The 21,682-nt window shown below is 38.3% G+C and overlaps 1 long non-coding RNA gene across 3 annotated transcripts in view; it reads right to left on the reverse strand.

Moving 5' to 3' along the window:
- Window positions 1-663: 663 nt before the first annotated feature.
- LOC109301045 overlaps window positions 664-21,682 on the reverse strand; it is a 31,274-nt gene continuing 10,255 nt past the window's right edge. For all 3 annotated transcript variants that reach the window (XR_002098415.1, XR_002098417.1, XR_002098416.1), the window contains one exon: window positions 664-4,116. This is a non-coding gene — a long non-coding RNA (uncharacterized LOC109301045). The remainder of the gene's footprint in view (window positions 4,117-21,682) is intronic.

Here is a 21,682-nt window from a genome sequence, read left to right on the forward strand (position 1 = left end):
CCACTTCGTAATAAACCATGTTCATAGTCCAAACTTTTTCAATAACAAAGCTATAGTTTACTCCTGAGGATTACCATTGGTTATAGCAGTATTATGGATGAAATGTAATCATTGAATGCTTTCTCCTTATATAATTCTGTAAGTATCAACCTCACAACTGTTTCTCCATTAGACATGAGTCTCCATATTAATGAGCCGAAGCATTTTTCCTTAGTCCATTTTGTTTCTATTTGAGTATTTTTTTTCATATTTTCAAAAGTCTAATGTAACATTTTCCAATCCTTTAAAAAGTCTGTTTTGTGTTGTCATGAAAAAATCATTGTACTATGTTCCTTTCTGGTACACAACTTACGGAGTTTATGTCAACTGTCAACTAAAATCAGGAACTTTCTGCAGCTATTGTACCACAAGCATTCATTCAGAAATAAATGACTCAGTTCAGCATTTGAACCAGCTTGGTTATTTTGATGAGTAGCTTTCTAAGGATAACATTTTCATTGTTTATAATCCCACAAGCAAAAACCTGTTTATGGAAAAAGAGAGATCTTTTGAATACTAAAGTCCTTTATTCAACAACACAGAAATATCACAAAAACAACTTTACTGGGCAAATTGAATGTTTTTATACAGTTTTGTACATGCCCCATAAGTGATTTTTTTTTAAATAAATACACTGTTTTCCAAAACTGCTTTTTTCATAATTGCACAAGCATACATACACCTTACACAAATATCTATTAGAAAATTTAATAGATAACTGCACAGTTCAGAAATAGGAGAACACTGTGAAAGGAGTACATTTCTGTGGCCCATGTTTCTGAAAAATCTCCTAGTTCCCTGCAATTGTGAAAATGGAATACTTTCTAACAGAGGCGCTGTCTTTTATTCACTAGGAATACAGTAGATCTCAGTGTGAAACTGCCAAATTTAATAAAAACAAAATCTGAAACATTTAGCTGTTACATGAGAACCAACTGTTTGATATCACTATGCATCTAACCATGATCAAAGACCCACTACTGCTTTTTGCTGAATGTATTCGACCCTGAATGGTATGTTCATTTAACTACTTTCTTTCTTCATTATTTGATTACAGATAGAGCCAGTTTAAAGACTTTATATTCTTTAGCATTAATTGTATGACTTACATACCAGGGGTTCTGAACAAAAGGGAATATTTTCTTTCTCTTAGGGAGTATCTGCTATTAATTCACACACTGTGTATGCATATGTGCCGCCCTACCAGCCTTATAATTTAATAGATTGTTCTGGGGTAAGACAAAAAGAAATTATCTATTATGCACACTTAGTGCTCACACCTAGAAGACCAAAGGTGTGTTCTGCATTTTTTGTGCTGTGGAAAAGAAAAACATAGAGGAATAAAAATGTTCTTATTATGAAGTATTTTAGGATCTTATGAAAAGCACAATTTCAGTCATCAGAATTTGACAATAATCTGATTTACAAGTATTAATATACTTTGTATAGGAGAGAGAAAGAGAGAGGCCAGAAAAGAGATTTCCTTCTTCAAACATCAATAATGAAAAAAATCTCTATACATACTACATTATAGAAATATTGTTTTACCAAATTGTAAAATCTTGATGATGTTCAGGAACAATATCCAAAATCAAAAGCATAAGTGGAAATAATAAAAAAATCAACCGTTGTTCATTTTTAATAATCAACAGGTTTGGTTTTTTTAACAATTTTGAATTGACATGTAAAACACCACAATTACAATATACAGATCCATCAGTTTTTTAAAACAAAACAACAGAACAAAACAAAAAAACCACATCAAGACATGCAACATTAGGGTATTAGACAGTAAGTACATTGCTATGAATATCTTTGTACACCTAATGTAGCCTGAACTGAATTTATTTCTCTACTTCTGTAAGAGCAATCACAATTTTCAAAAAAGCAAGGCAAGTTCACCAGCCAGATGTGCAAATAAGGCTTCCATCGTTTTTTTAAATCAATTAGCAATTTGGTAAAGAAGATCTTACATAGCTCTTATTGGTCCAGCAGTAAATAACAGAGGCCCTGACCAGAAAGTCTCAAATTAAATAACAACCAGTACAAAGCTGCCAAGTAAACACATGTAAGCTCACACTATGGTCATTTAATTCATGGAGTTTTATAAAATATAAGAGAGGGGCATATACTAGAAGCATTTCAAATATGACATATTTTCCAGAAATTATATATATGATGTCATACTACACAAGACCCAGGATATGTATTTCAGTCCTACTGCTGAAAATGCATATGCAAACTCTTCCATCTCATAACATTCATCCTCTGATGCTCTTCTACTCTGGTCCTAGCAGACCTATGCTCTACCAATCTTTGTTGCCTACACACAAATTTAAGATGCTGCTCTTCCTCCATCTCTGCTGGTCTTAGGTTTCTTGACCATTCTCAATGTTCCTCAGTCCTTGGACCACAAGCCCTCCCCCCATCCGCACAAGACTCTGACTCTCCCCAGTCAGTGGATGACACACTCTGCTGCTCTCCCTACCATCCAGTGTTCCTCAAGCAAGTGTGTGTGAACACGTGCCAATGGAAATAGTTAGCAGATAATGGAGACTGTGCTCATACAATACTGTTTGAACATTCTCTGCATCATTAATCAATTACTTTCATAGTTGGTACCTGGTCTGTAAAGCTACTAGTACTTCTAATCTTATTGTGTATATAAAATAATAAATATATATGGTACATGACATAACAGCATTCTCTTACTCTGATGGGATGGCCTTTTCAATCATAAGTGGTCTGACAAAGCCAGACTATAAATAAGTGATGAGGTAATCTTTATGAAGTGTCTGTAAGTTCAGTGTCCTCCATAACAGGAGAAAGAATGGTGCAGCATTCCATCGAGGGCCTCAGGGACCAGTGATTCAGCAAGGCCGGGATAAGTGGACAAAGAAAGATGTGTGGGGATAAGTAGCCACTCTTTTAAAAAAAGGGTTAATTTTCATAATTTAAAAAATATCTAGGCTCTCACATCCTGCAGAATTGCAGGAGAGACCCTACATTTGTAAACTTGTCTAACCACTATAGGTTGCACATGGAGCGAAAATATTTTTATATATTTTATAAAGTTATTATTCCATCTATCGAAAAACCTACATAACAATTCTTAGTGGGAAGGTATATATTGCATCACAATTTTTTTGAACATATGGTACTTTTTTCATTATGTATCCTAGAACAAGGTTTATATATATATAACTGGTTCTGCATGTCTATCTGTGCTGTGCACTCCACCGTACAGCTCGATCAAAAGCAAGTCCACTATGGTACGTCACTTTGGAGGGACACCCTTCCATAAAGCTCCTTTGGAAGCAATGCAAGTGCATAACCACTACTCTAATATAGTGCTCAAAAAGATTAATTTTAAATTTTATGTCTTCCCCTCTTACAACAATACAACGGAAGGTAATTGCTAGATGCATCATAATCTTTTAATCTTGTAAAACTTGGCATCAAGTCTCTATGGAAGGATGCATGGTAAAACAGTGCTGCTGCTGCTACTAAACAACTGGCAAAATAATATTTAAAGCTAGAATTTATTGCTCCAGATTTAACTCGCAGATCCACACTGTTGTGTACAAACCGTTAATCTCCATAGATGCTCAGACATGATTGTCTCCTTGTGTCTAAACACACAAAATACAAGCTGCTATCTGTACAGTTTACAGTACTGAAACACATATATTTGAAAATGAAGTATAGTTATGTTACTTTTCAAAGATACATGACTTTATAGCAGGGGTTTACCCAAACTTTTTTTTTTTTACAGCCACTTTAAAAATAGACAACAACTTCACTAGTATAGCTAAGTTACATCAAAGAAAGAATCAGTGTACTGAATGTGAATAAACTGGCCAATTCCCCAGGCTTCCAGATTTTTTATGTTTTGTTTTTGAGGAAACCCCTATACATAAATGAAAATAGTATCTGAGTATATTCTTCAATGGTGAACTAAGCAGTTTCTTAAAACAAGACTTTAGCTTGCCATTCACTTCGGACTGCCTTGAAAATAAGATATACTACTGCTTAAAAGAACCATCGGAATGCTTCAGCGCTGGGAACAGGTGTTCTCTATAAAAAAAAGCAAGAAAACAAGTTAAGCTTTCTTTCTGTGGCATTATAAAATTAGATTTCTTTTAGCTGTTTTTCCTTTACATGTTAGCCATAGTTTTAGTTATCTAAGTATAACATGATGCCTCACATACTTGAAAATTAAAAGAAACATCTGTCTTCTAAAAATGTGCCATTTTAGGATTGATTATATATAAAATATATATTCAATGCATATATATAATATATATGTACACCGTGTGCTAACTACCTCTTCTTTAGTTAAAGAGCATAGCCATGGAAATGTAAACATTAATATAAAAATTCTAGGAAGTATATTCTCAAATTGGACAGTAGTCCTAGAATTACCACAAAATTTTGGAAAGGTTTTCACTATCCACTGGCATATTGGGTGTATGATTGTGATAGGGTGGTTTTGTAGGCTAGACACACTCTTTGGTGAGACACTTCTTTCACTGGAAGAATAATGAAGACATTAATCTATCCGTCAGTATATGCACAATAAGCTGACGTATCTGTGTTGACATCTAGAAAAGATATGACAATGTTTTCAAACATCAGGTTGACTGCCTCATTCTATATTTAAGTTCTGATACGGCAACACACTTAAGCATGATGCTTAGTTTAATCATGAGGCATCCAGCTAACTTAAGAGAATCGCTCACAGGCATCAACTGGACCACATGCTACACCTCAGCCCTAAACATAAATGGTCTTAATTTCAATGTGGCTGAGCTCCCATTACTCCTGTTGCAGGCAAGGGCTCTTAAAATGTTATGTCACTTTATTGAGGTGTCTTAGTACACATTTGGGCAGACAGTTTCAAAAAACGTAATGTACATAAGGGACTTCAGCCCTGATCTTGCAAGGTGCTGAGTGTTTACCATGAGGTACCAAAGCCATTCAAAGCTGGTGGGGATTAAAGGTGCTTAGCATCAAAAAGGATGGGAATCACAGGGTCCATTCCTACTCTCACCACAGTTAATGATTTTACATTGACAACAGTAAGGGCAGGATCAGGCCCTTACTATTGTCTAAACATCTAAATGACAGTTCATGTCAGGTATCCCCAACCAGCCATATTTGGTTCATTAAGAACTGCCCACATCTGCTAATGTCACATCTGAAGAAGTTTAACTTCTTGCAAGAAACTGCACATAAATATGTTTGTGTTAAAATAGTTCCTGCAGATAATGCTGAAGCCATAATTAAAAAATGCCACTGAAAAGAAGCATAGTCTTTAATCTATAGCGTTTTTTGATGGAGGACTTTTAGATGTTTTCCACTGCTGCACTACATACAGCTAAACATCATGCACTCAGAAAATTTGTGGGTATTATGGTAGAGCCTTAATGCACCTCCAGTCATTCACATCAGTTTTAAGGCATCTTTTCAAAATTCTACAGAACTGAGAAATACTACAGCAAACATTTTCTACTGTAAATTTGGCCAGCTGTCATATTCAGGCTCAAACACTATACAGGTCTACTTGATGAAATATTTAAATAGTTTAATAAATATAGCAAAGAAATAAAAAGGAAACAGAGTTCCTCTCATTGGACCTTTGTCATTCATGCACACACAAAAATATCAGAGAAGAAAGTATTTTTGCTGTGTCACCAGAATTCTAAACTATTCTATTCAATAACCTACTTCTCTCTATGAATCTACAGTTTAATAACTCATTTGAAAATTAATTTCCAAAGACAATGAGTTTGCTTGTTGAATAAACATACTTGAAATATTACTTTTCTTTGTGCAGGTATGTTCCAAAATAGAAATTTATTATATTGCTCATAAACAATCCCTATTCTGTTCTGTCACACATGCACAGTTCTAGAGCTGATAATGGGAAAGCAAAGCAAACCTTCCTCACAAGGTATACTGGGGCGAGCTAATATGATTGCCAGACCATCCACACAGTTCAGTGTTGTAAGATGGCTGCTGATAATAAATGAGGTGCACAGATTTATAATTTATAAAGAAGTTGACTATAAAAGAAGCTTGAGCTTAGAATAATAATAAGCAACTATAAGTTTAAGTCAATCTTAAAAGAATGGTTGGTTAACCATGTATAAGTATTGCATGTATATATTGCTTTTGTTTAAAAAGGTAATTTAAACATTCTACTATGGATTCTACTTATTTTTATATCCCGGAGGCTGAAATGGCTTTTATTTACTTTCTTGAAGCATCAGGTTGAGTTACTCTGTCAGACATTATCATATCAGCTGGAAGTAAAGGTGCAATGTCTGATTAAAAGGTCAATCAGACATTTAAATACACAGAATAATATTTCTGAAGGGCAAAGCTATTCTTTAGTGCTTTTACTTCTGAAAATCTACAAGATTAGGCATTCTCGTCACAATATGAAATTGTAATTTAAGATATTATATAATTAAATATTCATTGCACTAGTTCCTGATTTGGAAATCAGCTGATGACTACTTTCAGTTATTAAGCCACAGAAAAACAAAAGCAAAAATCCCTTTGACTGGAGAGGTAGATCTAGTTAGTTAAAACCAAATTTATGAGATGAAATTTCTTGATTTTATGACTGCAACAAACAGCTATATCTGGGAGAAAAGAGATGTTTCAGCTGGTTTGGTGGCTCAGCTCACCAGTGTACAAGTTTAAGTGCAATGACCAGCTACTTTCCAGTTGTATAAATTCAAGAGTCCCAGCTGGGGAATCAAACTCTTGATGAGATTACAGTGAGTTTCTGGATCTCAGTTATGCTTGCAGGGAATCATTATCCTGAGTGACAGGAAAGACAGATTCCCCTGGAAGTTAGGGGGAGGGGTAGTAAGGAACAGAATTGGAGTTGATCAGCATTGTTTAAGGCAGCCTTCACTGCTCAGGCAGGTGCAAATACTGACAAACAGCAGCCTTGTTCCCGTGAGGGAAGTCAAAAAACTGCAGCCCCAGCTTCTCCTAAAAGATAATTCCATAAAGCATGGTGTTTGAGAGAATTTATCCCTACACAAACCTGATATGAAATGACCTTCAATCTTAACACTTTCTATTTTGTTTTTCTTCTTGCCTACCTTAACTGAAAATGATGTTTGCTACCAAGGTAAAAGATGTCACTCAATCATTTGTAACTATATTTTAATTGCATGTTTTTAAGTCAGCTTCAAATAAAGAGCCTAGGGAATTACATATTTGGCTTTGAGATGAGAAGAAAAACACAATGAAGTTCCCTTAAATGGACAGGCATCAAAAATAATATTTTAAAACTTAAATATATGTGGGCCTGTATCTCTTCCCATGGGCAAAAATGTCCATTAACTCTAGTGGGACCAGGCCTTTTATATGTGTACACATATACACACACACTTCCAATACATTAGAACAGCGAATGTACTGCAATCACAGATTTTATCATTTTTACCCTATAGTTTATTTTAATGTTAACTGAGCTACAGTTTTACTGTAAGAAAATAGAACTGTTTTAAATTAATTCTGCGTACACTGTTGCTGGGATGCAACTATGTACACTGTTGGAATTCATGATTTTGCAGATGCTAGATTATGTATTTTTATTACTATTTTATGTATGGCATCCGGGAAACAGTTCTGTAGGTATCTGCAACACATGGAAATAAATATTGGAAAATAAAAAATTGTAGAAGGGTACGTGGTAATGACCTGTTAATCTGTGAATTTTAAATAAGGCTGCTCTATGGACAAAAATCATATATTACTATGAACAAAGAACCTCTGCTTGTCATAACAGTTTAGTTGTAACCTATACACAGTTGTTTGTAGGTCAGATTCTGAACCCCTTATTTGTATCAAGTAATACTTACACAAGTTTCCCACTGCACTAATCAGAAGAAACTATGAGAGACCATTATGGAGGTATACAGAGGTTTGGGTGCATGTAAGACGTTATTTCTCTCACTGGCATAGCCTCTCACTATTACAGGGCTCAGAGGAGAGAAGACTTTTCCTTCCATGTGTTCCAAAGATATATGACAGTACAAATGGAGAGACGATCTGGGGTCCCTGCTTTTCTCCCAAACTGAAGCCGAAGGAGAAGCTAAAGAGGGGAAAAACAAGCTGAAACATCCTACCCTGTGCGCTCAGGAACTCAGGAATGGAATGTCTCCTTGACAGACAGTCCCTCCCTGAGGTTCCCAGATAGGAGGTAAAGTTTCAAGCCTGGTCCCTGGCTAAATGCCATGTTTTGACCCAGTAAGTGAGACTTACTTAGTTCCTATAGCATTCTAGTTAGGGTTGGAGAATTTGGTGTTAAGGGAGTGTGTGGTTAGAATCATAGAAAATTAGGGTTGGAAGGTCATCTAGTCCAACCCAAAGCAAGACCATCCCCAAATAGACCATCCCAGTCAAGGCTTTGTCTAGCTGGGTCTTAAACCCCCACCAAGGATGGAGCTTCCACCACCTCTCTGGGTAACCTGTTCCAGCGTTTTACTATCCTCCTGGTGAGGAAGTTTTTCCTAATAATCTATCCTCAACTTCCCAGCTGCAACTTGAGACCATTGCTCCTTGTTCTGTCATCTGCCACCACTGAGAACAGTCTAGCTACATCCTCTTTGGAACCACCTTTCAGGTAGTCAAAGGCTGCTATTAAATCCCCTCTCAGTCTTCACTTCTCCAGACTAAATAACTCCAGTTCCCTCAACCTCTCCTCATAAGTCACGTACCTCAGCCCACCAACCATTTTTGTTGCCCTCTGCTGAACTCTCTCCAATTTGTCCACATCCCTTCTGTAGTGGGGGGGCCCAAAACTGGACACTACTCCAAATGTGGCCTCACCAGTGCCGAACAGAGGGGGATAATCACTTCCCTCAATCTGCTGGCAACAGTCCTACCAATGCAGCCCAGTATGCCGTTAGCCTTCTTGGTAACAAGGGCATACTGTCTGCTCATATTCAGCTTATTGTCCACTGTAACCCTCAGGCCCTTTTCTGCAGAGCTGCTGCCCAGCCAGTCAGTCCCCAGCCTGTGCAAGAGACTGTTTCATCCTAAGTGCAGGACTTTGTACTTGTCCTTATTCAACCTCATTAGATTTCTTTTGGCCCAATTCTCCAGTTTGTCTAGGTCTCTCTGAATCCTAGTCCTACCTTACCGCATATCGACTACTCCCCCCCGGTTGGTATCATCTGCAAGCTTGCTGAGGGTGCACTTCATCCCATCTTCCAGGTCACTGATGAAGATACTAAACACAACTGGCCCTAGGACTGACCCCTGGGGCACTTCACTTGATACTGGCTGCCGATGGGATGGAGACATCAAGCCATTGACTACTACCCTCTGAGTTCAATGATCCAGCCAGTTTTCTATCCACCTTACAGTCCATTCATCCAAGCTGTACTTCCTTAGCTTGCCTGTGAGAATGTTGTGGGAGACCATATCAAAAGCCTTGCTAAAAGGAGAGAAGCTAGACTTACAAGGTGAGGTGAATTCACAGTTCCTGTATATGAATGTATTTTGCACCAAAGACCAGTCTAAAATCTGTGGCTAGCCACCAACACTGTTCCTGAATAGGTTCTTTATGTTTTGGAGAGTATGTGCACAGCAAAGAGTGACTGTAATTAAGAAACCAGTAAACGCCACAGAATCTACAAAGCTGTCTCAAAAAACCAGAATGTTGGTGGAGGCAAGGGAGATACGTTCAAGGATGTGGCATTCCCCATATCCACTCCACTAAGGGAAGCCTTTCATCTGCAAGGCTAGCAGGGGAGAACTTAATCCTGCCTGAAATTACTTTTAAGGTTAATAAGAAATGGTCTTTGCCAACATATATGCAGCCAAGTATCTGGTATAACTCAACCACCTTCTGACCCTAACTGGCCCCCTTTCGAGTGCTACATTTACTGAAACGGATCCAAGAAAAGTAGGGACAAGGTAAGCATGAACACATAGTGAAATCTGTCCCCAGGAAACTAGGCAAGGACTTGGAAGAAGAAATCTTTGCTCATTTCAGTCTGGGCAGGACTGGCGTGTATGCGTGTGTACATGTTTACACACACACCCCTATAAGATATCTGAAGCCTATTACCTAGAAAAGGGCCCATAACATGTGTATATCTGTATGCACACCCTTCTTGCCCAGGACACACCAGTGACTCCTCTAAAACACACCAATATGGAATCAAATTTTACCATCAATGAAAGAGGTGAAGTCCCTGCACTTTCGCTGCCGTCATCAACACTCCAAGCAATGGAGCAGCCACTAATCCACTTCCCTGGCTCATCTACTCCTGTGTTGGCAGATGAGTTCCAGCCATGGAAAGCAAGCCTGTGAGGGATGCAGTTTTCTTTCCATGGCTGCTCTGCTAGCCTGAAAATGCAGTCTGAATAGAATTCCACTACTCACTCAGTTAAGCACTGCATAATCTTGTATTGGATTAGCCACTAAGAGTATATTTATGTTTTGGTTTTTTCCTCTCGTGAATATACGTAGACCTCAGGAATGGCTCTTCTAGATTCACCTGACAGAATTTCCTTAAAATTCTCCCTTCAGACTACAGAGGTAAGGAGACCCTGAAGGGTCCTAGAAATGGGTGAGGAAGAAAAATTAAGAATCAGATAGGATGCCTCTTCAAACTACTGCTCTGTCCAACCTCCCAGCTACCATGATAGTGTGGATCTTGTTGAGGTGTGCTGTCAGAGCACACCATCTGTGGTCACTCAAAGCCAAATTATGATCCTGCAAACAATAGCAAGTTAGGCATGAATATCCACTGCCTTGTGAGGGTGTGTTTTGTAAAGGAGTGATTCCTTCTCCTTCCATCCTGGAATCTCCTTACAAAACTCTAGTGCAAGGGTTGGCAACCCCTGGCACGGGTGCCAGAACGTGGCATGCAAAGGCATTTTGCTTGGCACGTGTGCCCTGGGGTGGATGGTGGGGAAGGGGCTGGGGATACGCTGCCCACCAAGGATCAGGTCCCTTGCAGCTCTCCCTCCATCTGTCCCTGGCATGCTAACACCTTACAAGTCCAGGTTGTGGGTATTTTTGGCACTGCACCAAAAAACACTGCTGACCCTTGCTGTAGCTCCACAGAAGAGATTTTGTGGGCTATGAACAAATGGTAGTAGGATATGAAGCTGTCATTCCTCACATCTATTAGGACACCCTGGTCTCTGCCTTCCACTTGGAGACCCTGGATGTCTACTTACTGTGAATATTATCATACTATAACAGACATCCTTTAATAACCCAGTTGTGTTTCCACTTACTAGTTAAAACAGCACAGGTATTTCAGGTCAGAAACTCAGTAGAAAGTTTGTTTTAAAGACCTGACTTAAAGTAACTCTTACCATACCTGAGCACATTCCTGTCTTCCTTCATACCAGGGATGAGATTTAACATTTATTTTAAAAGTCAGTTTTATTTGCTCTGAGAGGACATGAATCTTTTCACTGGCAGTTATTTTTCCACTTGCACTGCATATCTTCCATGCTGTATTTGACACAAACCAGATTTAGAACAGACCAGATTAGGAAACTCATTTGACTTTCTCTACCACCAACTTCACAATGAAAGAAAGTAAACTGCTACACTGGATATTCCATAGAAATAAAATATATATTTTTTAAACATTGCAAATCACTAATTCCAGGCCAGTTCTCAACTTTGAATACCTTACTTAACAAGCAGACTCAGAGATTTCATTGGGACTATTTGAGGTACAAAGTATAGCTGTAGAACTGGGCCCAGGGTCAGTAGGGAACTAATGACTTATTATTAAAGGGACAGACTGCTGCTCTATGAATTGCCAGTAGTGAGTGGTAGGAAGTAGCTCTTATTGAAAGCAATACTGCTACTCAAGGACTAAAGTGCTTCCCAATAAGGGGTATGGATGAAAAGATGCAGCCCTTATTAATAGTTGAAATTTGACATGATCTACTTTATATATTAATTTTCATTTACTTGAATGTAATTGAGGGTATCTTTAAAATGCATTAAATTAAATTTGTGGAAATGGGCAAATCATTTACCATTTTAATATAAATGTACAGTGTCAGGATGGAAAACAGCAGATATGGATCAATAACTGCATGGAGCCAGAATTTATGTTTGGAAAAATACTCTCAGCCAGAATACACTGAGAATCAGATCATGGAGCCACTTCTCTTTGTGAGAACAGAGTCCAATGAATAATCTTACTGGGTTTCAATGACACTATTCACATGAGTAAATCCCTGTGCTCCAATCTGGCCCTAAATCTCTCAGTCTAGATAGAGTTGTTAAGCACTGCCTTGTATTAAGGTTGGCACACATATATGCCACTCCAGGAAGCTGGACGAGTGTTGGAAAGTGACAAATTTCCCCATATTCTTCCTGAGCTTGGAATAATTTGCCAAAATGCCTTTCCAACACACTCTCACTATCATTTTAGCTGAGAGGTGGTGCCAAGGTTCCAAATGTCCCCATGACTTGTTCATGGAGGGAAGTAGCAGCTTTATGGAGCCTGTTTTCCCCATGTCCCTGATCCTAGAGCAGCTTCTAGGAAGGCTGGGCAAGACTGGTGATGATTGTGTCTCCTCTTACATTACTGTAAACTCGAAAATAAACTATAGGGTAAAAATAAACTATAGGGTAGCCATGTTAGGGCCAGTCAAGATACAACTCCAAACAAGAGCAAACATCAGAAGAAATCAAAATCTAGATGTTTTAAAGTAATCAGAACTCATGGTAGAGGTGATATTTTTTATTAGACTAACTAGATGTTTGCAAAAATAATTCCTTATTTGCAAGCTTTCAGGCACAGGCACCCTTCTTCAGGAGAAAAAATGTTTTAAACTGACATTCTTCTATCCAGATGCATGTTGTTTTATATTTTTAATTTTTGCTGACTCCGCTCTACTCTGTAGCTGCTAAAACTCTCTATTTTAATTCCTGCTGATTGTCTTTTATACCTGCAGTTGAGGGCAGAACCAGTCAAATGGCAGAGGCAGCTATTCAGATGCTGATGAGTTCCCATTATTATATACATCCCTTACACTACAGTGGGGCCCAAAGGCCTCAGACAGAACTAAGGGTTATTTTTATTGGCTTTGCATGGCCCCTAACAATCTGCTTTTTTTTAAAACAGAAAAGATCTGTATTAGCACCATAGTGGTATATATGCTCCTTAGCAGCTAGGAAAAAAGTTAACCAGCTCAGACAAGATATAAATTATTACCTTCGTAATCACAGTTCAGATTAACATATGGCAGCATCCAATTTACGTTAGATCCTCTGTTACCAAGAAAAGTTCAAAAAGAAATTCTAAGCACTGCATTTGTCACATCAACGTAATATAAAGATCAAGAGGTTTTATAATAGAAGACACTAAAAATGAAATCCGCACCATCACCATCACCATTCCCAGCTCAATCCCTGTTGCTAACTAAAATCTGCCTTATTATTTCTTCTTACTCTATTTTGTCAGAAGTTATAAGTTACAAACTCAGTATCCCCAACCATGCACAGACACTGTCATTCTCATAATGTAATCCCTATGAAGACCTTCCCGCAGTCTCTATCATTTATCCCTCCACAAATTTACAAACAGAATTATTCTAGTTAACATTCATTCCATTAAGAAGAAATCCCTCTTGGTACAACGTCCATTGGTATAAGACTCAGCCTTCAAGCTCTGAAAATTCTTTCCTGGCCTCAAGACTACTGCTCCAGGATATGTTTCTCCTATGGAATTTCTGTTCCTAGACACAGGGTAAGTACAGCTGTCATCACCAAATCTAAAATTACATTTCTTTTCTGTAGACCTAGATCTACTCTGCCTTTGAGAAATTCTTGTTCTTCCTTCCCCCCACAGTTGAACCTAAAATTAACAAATCAATAGGACATCACAGCCAATTAACTTTATCCTGTGGGATTTCTCATGCGATACAATAATCAGAGCTAATAAAAAATGACCGCAAAAATGAGGCTTTCTGCTTGTTTGTTTGTTTGTATGAAGATTTCAAGAAAAAGTTAACAAGCTGAACTAATTCGTACTGGCTTTTTCAATTTAGCGGTGATAGACAGTACTCACTGGAGTGATTACTAAGGGTGCCAGAGTGACTGTCCAGAAGCCTGGTGAACTTAGTACTGATCCAGAGATCAGGGAGACTGAGAGGAGCGTCAACACAAATTTCCCTAGTGTATTAACAAAATTTCTCAAGTGGGAGAATCATTTCTAGAGATTCAAAGGTAATATATAGTTTCTAAACTTCTCCAATCCTTGCCTATCTTCTGAGACTTTAAAGGATCATAATTAGCACATACCTGACCAAAAATTTTTGTAATGAGGCCACTTGCACCAGACTTAGGTCTCCAGAGCATTTTACATAGGTCTCCCTACAACCATCAGACTGTAACAACTTCTAGGCACTACCATCCAAGAGTGAGTTGAAGAGCTGACTTACAGGGAACAGGTCCTATTCCATTATCAATCCTTTCTGACAACTAGCCCCTAGGTACTGGTGTATTGTCTTTTGATATCAGTGACCCCTCCAGACATTTTGCTTCTGACTTTTTGGCCCTCTCCAGTATCCTTGGCTTTTACTTTTTCACTGTCATCCGCTCCAGAGGTCATATATTAATATAATCCACATTTCACTCATCTTCTTCCTCTCTTTCTTTCTGATACAGTATCAAGATTATCACTCTTTCAGGTAATTTGATTTTGCACTCCTCAAACCTTATAAATAACTGGCAGCTGCTGCGTCTTTGACTAAAATTCTCCTTCTCTTAGTCTGCTGGAGCCTACATCTGTTAACCTTCTATACATACCACAATGACCAGCCTGCTGCTCACCAGTCATTCAGGTGGTGGGCAGAGGGAAGGCAGGCTGTTATTTAGTTTCGATTGTTGCAGTATAATGATTAAGTTTTCAGGCATTTCATTTGTGATGCTGGAACAGATTTGTGTGTACTGCATAAGTACAGATCATTGTGAATTTCAGTATTCTGTAAGGGTGCCCTCTAATTCCCTAAAACACGTAAACCTCCATTTCCCTAAAATACACAGATTGAACAGTACTCAGTGAATCATCACTCTCAGTCCTTTGTTTGCTAACCTCATCTCTCCCCTCACACTTATCAGCTTGTCAGTACTTACAACTTTATCATTTCCTTTGCGATTGAACAACTTGTTCCTCTGTGATCTTTTATCTCCTCCCATTCCATCTGCTCACCTGGAAGTCATATCATCCCCATAAACTCAAGTCAGTGCTTGGAAAAGAAGTTGAATAAACTCAATTTCATTTTCATCTGGGACGGGTGGAAAGCACAGTTTATGGTTTTAAAAATACTTCTCTAATAATGTACGAATCGTCAATCAACCGAGTCAATCAAGCATGCATCCAAACTTTTGACCCCCACCACCTGAATGACACTTTGTACTTTCTCTTTCTCCACTGACCACTGCAGAGGTGTTTGCTACAATATTTTTTCTAGTACTATGATAGTATTACTACTCTTGGTCCTACTATCATCTCCTCGTTCTCCTAGAGCCAGGTTCCTCTTCCATAATGCTCATGGCTGTCCTTGTCAGAACTACTACCTAATTATTAATAAATACCACAGCTCAGAGCACCTTCCCAGTACAATTTGTCACACCCTTTTCATACTAGTATCATTAAGCACAGCCTCCATTCCTCTGAAAACTGCAGAGGAATACCCACCACCACCACACAAACTTAAAAAGGTCTTGTCTGACCCTTCTCTATTCACTGCCTCACTTTTTGTCTCAGCAAAGTTCTGGAGAAAGCAGTAACCCATCTCTTTAACCATCTTTTCTCAGCAAGTTCTTGTCTGGCTTTTAAGCTTTTCACCACCTCTGAAAATGCCCTTTTCTGGGTAGTTAAAGACACACTTCCTGCCCATAATCACAGTTCTTCTTTTTTATCCTCTTTGATATTGATGCAACTTTTATTACTATCCATCATTTTACCCTTCCTGAAACCACCATCATCTCCTGCACTTTCAGTGCCTCATTTAACTGTCACTCAGATGCCTGACTGCTACTTTCTCCATCACCCTTCCAGATGATAACCAGCTCTACATCTCTCTCAGTCCATTCTCTGGCTCTGTCAACTCCTGGCTGAACCACCATGCTCCCTTTCCAAACACATCCAATACAGAAATGTTCCTCCTGAAGGAAAAAGTCTGAACATTTATTTCCCTTATATCAGACCTGTATTTTGCCCCAGTAGCAAGAGACCTTGGCAGTGACACAACATTCCCTTAATTTTAAGTACATTTTGACTGGGCATGTTATTTCTACCACCCCTTTTGGAACATTACAGGAATTCCTCCTTACTTAGATGTAGCTTCTGCTGAATTCTTTATTCCTGCCTTTTTACCATTTCTTGCCCTGACTGCTGTCATTGTCTCCTTTATGATCCAAGCATAACAGACTATTATTTTTCTCTAAATGACAAAGCCATATTGCCTCCATCCTTTGCGAGTTCCTACCGATTCTGAATCCAAATCAAAACTGTTGATTGTGGAAACTCTGTAGACATGTCCCACCCTTCTCTATCCATGTATCCCCTGATTCTCTTAAATCTTACCCATCTTGAATTCCTCTCCCTGCACTACAATTCACAATTGTCTTGAGTTCATTCTGCTGACCCCTGCATCTGGAATTGTCTCTCTTTCTCATTCTTCCCTACTCTTCGAACCACAGATAATTCCCTCCCTTTAAAACATCTCTATTCTCTTTACCTTCACAAATAATTCTCTTAGTAAAATTCTTAATGATCCTGAGTATTAAAGGTGCTACATAAAAAATAAATTGTAACACACTGAAAGTAGACATGGAGCTGAAACATGAGCTGTTCCTGAGATAGCAAAGAAGAAAGGTTTCTAAAATGTTCATTATTCAATCATCTCAATAAAAACAACTCTCAATACAGCAGAGAAAAGAATGAAACTCAGCTGTGGCCAAGTAAGAAGGTATTCCATGATTCGGCTATGCTTTAAGAACACAGCACACAGCATGACATGAACTGGTTCTATTCTATTCTATCTAAATTTCTATATTGCACTTTTCATTGCAGTATCTGAGTGCCTGGTTAAATATGGAGAAAGAGAGAAACTTTAGAAAACTGCAAAAATTCAATAGGCTTAATACATACCTGGCTGTGGATTTTTATGGTCTTAAAATAAATTAAGAGGATGCCTAGGCATTCCAGGGAAGAGAAAATATTTCCCATAATGTTTGAGAGTAGAAGTTAACAAGCCTGCTGGGATCTTTTTAGCCCCTGCAGAGCTAAGGCTTCAACATTATTAAATGGCTGTCGCATCTGAAGTATGGTGCAAGATAACTCAATAAACAACAGAATAAATATGATACTGAATGGGGGAAGGCTTTAGATTACCCCGCAGAATAATTCAATGTTAGGACAAGTGTTTGCATATGATGAGATGACAGGGCTACAAAAATATAAAAGCACCCAAGAAATAAGGGAAATAAAATAGAAAAGGACAGACAGACACTACAGCATAATAGTGTCAAGTGAACTGTATGTTTTTAAGGTGTTACTATTCCATGTGAACTCTAAAAGTAAAGTCTCAAAAAAAAAAAAAGAAAAGGAAAGAAAAGAAAAGAAAAGAAAAGAAAAGAAAGATTACAGCAACAGAAACAATACTTTCTTAGGACAAAATTATTATTCCTGAAAATAATGAAAGATATGGGTAACACTTTGAAAAGTACAAAGGCTACTAAAGAGCCCCATTTTCAAAACAGCCTCGGTCATGAAGACTCATTTGTGAGGCTCCAAGATGCTTATGTCACTTTTGAAAATACCCTACCTCACTTGTATACTTTTAATCATTAATACCTTCACCACATGAGCCATACGCTCAAAGGCTGTTTCAACTTGCAGCAAGTAATTGTACCGATCCTATATCTTTTGTTAAACTTCTAAGGTGAACACTTTAGGTTTGCCTGCATAAAAATATTTTAGTCAGTCAGACCCAAACTTTAAAACATGTGTAATAAACATCTACAAGACTACCAATTTTCCTTTCACTGATACATTTTTAGTTTATTTTGAAATGATTTGTTCTCAGCTTTGCAGTCATACCAATAGTCTAATCTTCATTATAGAAAAAAAAATTGAAGGGTGTAGAGAAATTAATATTTGGCTTTTATCAATGACATTATTATATTTACTACACATGCCTGTCCCCCAAAAATGAGCCCTCCAAAATTGGGGTGCCTATCTTAAGCAGGGAAGCAGAGTGCTGCATCAGGATAGAAGCACTGGGCTTCCGTAACTGCTGCTAGGGCTCTACTCTCCATGGCCACAGAGAGGGAAGGGCAGAGTGCACTGTACCCTGTCACAATTTTAATGCTTTCAGATGCAGCCAAAAGCTGCTGCCAATTTGGCAACAACTGTAAGAGGGTTCAAACTGTAGCTTTTGGCTGAGCAGCATCGGTCGGAATGTAACTATGCAGTCAGGATCCCCTACAGTCAGGATTCAGCCATGACTCTAGAAAAATCTTTTTTCATCATTCTGCCTTCCCAAAGCAAGGTTTTTGTGGTATTTGAGACCACATTTGGCATTGTGTGGTATGTCATAAAATATGGCATCAACCCTCTGGATTCATTTATTTTAAATATAAAAAATACATAATGCCATTACCAAGAAATCACTAGCCAGAACAGACCAACCACTGAAGGTCTAACTCATTCTTCACTCAAGCCAAGTTTCCACTGACAGAGTTTTGGCTAAGTAAAGGACAGAACTGTATAGGCATTTTAGGATTTGTCCCAGTAAAATAAATAACTATATAAATACTTACAACCCACCTCAGCAAATTCTTGGAGTGAAACAAGGAGGTTGTAGTTCACATTATTTAGGAGTTTCTATGTTTGTTTATATGCTCATATAGTTTATCCATTCAAAGCACTGGACAAGCATGAAATTGGCTAATCTCTTCTAAAGTGGGATTTTTTTTTCTGGGTACCTAGATGATTAGATTTGGTAGTCTGCTTGGACATCTAAGTACCCCAAATCCTGCTTATACACAAGGTGGCACTCTATTTTGGGGCATATACGTAGTCATTCACATACATAGGGGTACACACAGAGGAATAATGTCCTGACCTGTACGTAAGGGCATTTTAGGGATTTAGACAACCATACAGACAACCAAATCTCTCCATCTAGGTATCCAGAAAAGAACAGAATGTCACGCTTGTAAGTGACTTCGAAGCCTAAACTCCATTGATTCATAAGTGCCTGTCACTTCTGAAACAGAGACTAAAACTACTAATACACTAAAGTGCTTTGGAAAATTTTAGCCTTTATGATTATTTCTGCTAGAAAAATATCTGGCCTTATTCACCATACAAACTGTGAATAAAACAATTCACCCGACCAAATCAATATGCACAGTTCACCTGACCAAATCAATATGCACAATTTCACTGGAGTCAATCTGTGTAAAACTATAGATATGCAGTAAAGGATCAGTTGCAACAGTGGGAAAAGTTCTGGCCCACTGAAATCAATGGCAGAATTCCTACTGACTTGGCAAACATCCCATTGACTTCAATGGGCCAGAAATTCACTCACTCTGTTTATACAGAGTAAAATATCACAAGATTACTGAGCCAAATTTAAGTTGTGACCTAAACCACGTGCAGTCTCACTAAAATAAATAGGTTGCCAAGAATGTAATCCAAAATTGAACCTAATAATCCTGACTCATGAGTACTTAACCTACAATATTTTTTTGTTTTAGAGATATGCAAAGTAATATTCAATGCATGCAAAATATAAAATGGTCATAACTGGTTGATCTCTCTAACTAGCCAGGTACCATCACTGGTTAAAAAAGATGAAGAAATAAACCCAGGACTAGTTAATACAATTTTTTTTTTAATGACAGTAAAAAGCAGTTTGTAAAAACCGTAAATTAAAACCAGGCATGCTTTTTGTCTGATTTCTTTCAAAATTATCTCCCAGTGTAGTACTTAATTTTGGTAATGTTAGATATTTAATGGGTGACCACTTAATTTTCTTTCGTTTCACTTTCTATTGTGTTCCTATCTCACAAAATACAACATTCTAGTGTACTATATCAAACAGTATTTTGCACGTCCCCCATCAAAACACCTGAAAAACAGGGATGTGGGTATATAAAATGCATACATTTAATGGTAATCTAATGTTTTGGCATTGTTTTGTTTGTATTACTTTGCAATATTATGTGAAGATATTAAGAAAATATGGAACTGTACCAAAGTAAATGTAATCCCTCTTTAAGAGCATTCCAATTCCTCCAGGGTGCTAAAGATCAAGACCCATTAGAACTGTAAAGAATCCACAGACCTGATAGTGCAAGGTGCTTAACAATGGGTCCTTATTTCCCATCCTGGGTCCTTATTTCCCTTTTCTCCCACGGATTTCACTGACAGATAAAGACACTTTACACTTTGCAGGAGCTCTTCTCATGTGCAGAACTCCAAATGGCTTCAATAATATGTCTGAGTGACTGCAGGATCAGGCCATGTGACACCCAGAGTGAATGAGAATGCCTCCAGCTATTCCAGTCTGTGCCTTAAGGCAGCAGCAGGAGTCCTTGTGATGCATATTTTTATGGAATCTCAGATGACCAAAAGGAGCTAATTATTTAATTTATGTACATCCCACCCATCATTGGACTATCTGGGTAAATCCTACAAAAAATCAATTCTAACAACTATTGCAAACATTTGACAAAAATCAAACCTATTCCAGGCTCTGTATCCTCCACTCATTTGCAAAATAATTGCCCGATTTAAGAAGGAAAACAATACAGAATCAACGCAAGCTCTATGTTCTCTTCCTGAAGAGCCAAAAAGCAGTAAGATCAAATCACCAGACCCTCAGTCAAATACACTGCAAACAAAAGTGAATTCCAGAGCTAAGGATCTTCTGCTAAGAATGAAACACTTCCCCTAGGAGTTCAATCCTGGAGACAGAAAAACAAGGTTTCTGTAAAAGTGCAACTGCCACAAACAAGGAAGAGATCAGAAAAATAATGTCCAGGGTGAGACAGGGCTTTTGGTTGATAATCATCATCTTGAATGTCCCCAGAAGAAACTGGTGCAATTACTTTGGGACAAGTACCATATTCATGCTCTGTTTGTACAGAACCCAGCATAACAGAACCCTGGTCTATTAGTAGGGGAGGGGAGCCAGGTGTCCGAGAAGAGTTGTTGCTCCTGAAGAAGATGATCCTCCAAGCCCAAAGGGAGGTAATCCCAACACGCATCAAAAGGGGCAGGAGGGCAGAAAAGCCCCCATGGCTCATCAAAAGCATCCGGGAATGTCTTCTGGCTAAAAGGGAGGCGTACACCCAATGGAAGGGAGGGGCCATCACCAGGGAGGACTATACCGCGGTTGCTCGGGGATGCAGGGGGGCGGTCAGGAAGGCCAAGGCGGAGATGGAACTGGGACTAGTTTCTCGGATCAAGAACAAGAAGTCCTTTTTTAAATACATAGGGAGCAAAAAGAAGGTACTGGGTAACGTGGGGCCCCTGCAAGACACACTAGGAAATTTGGTTGTCACACCAGACAACAAAGCTAACCTATTTAACAACTT

Source organism: Gavialis gangeticus, unplaced genomic scaffold (genome assembly GCF_001723915.1).
Source record: "Gavialis gangeticus isolate Ggan-Ray unplaced genomic scaffold, GavGan_comp1, whole genome shotgun sequence".
Lineage (NCBI taxonomy): Eukaryota > Metazoa > Chordata > Crocodylia > Gavialidae > Gavialis > Gavialis gangeticus.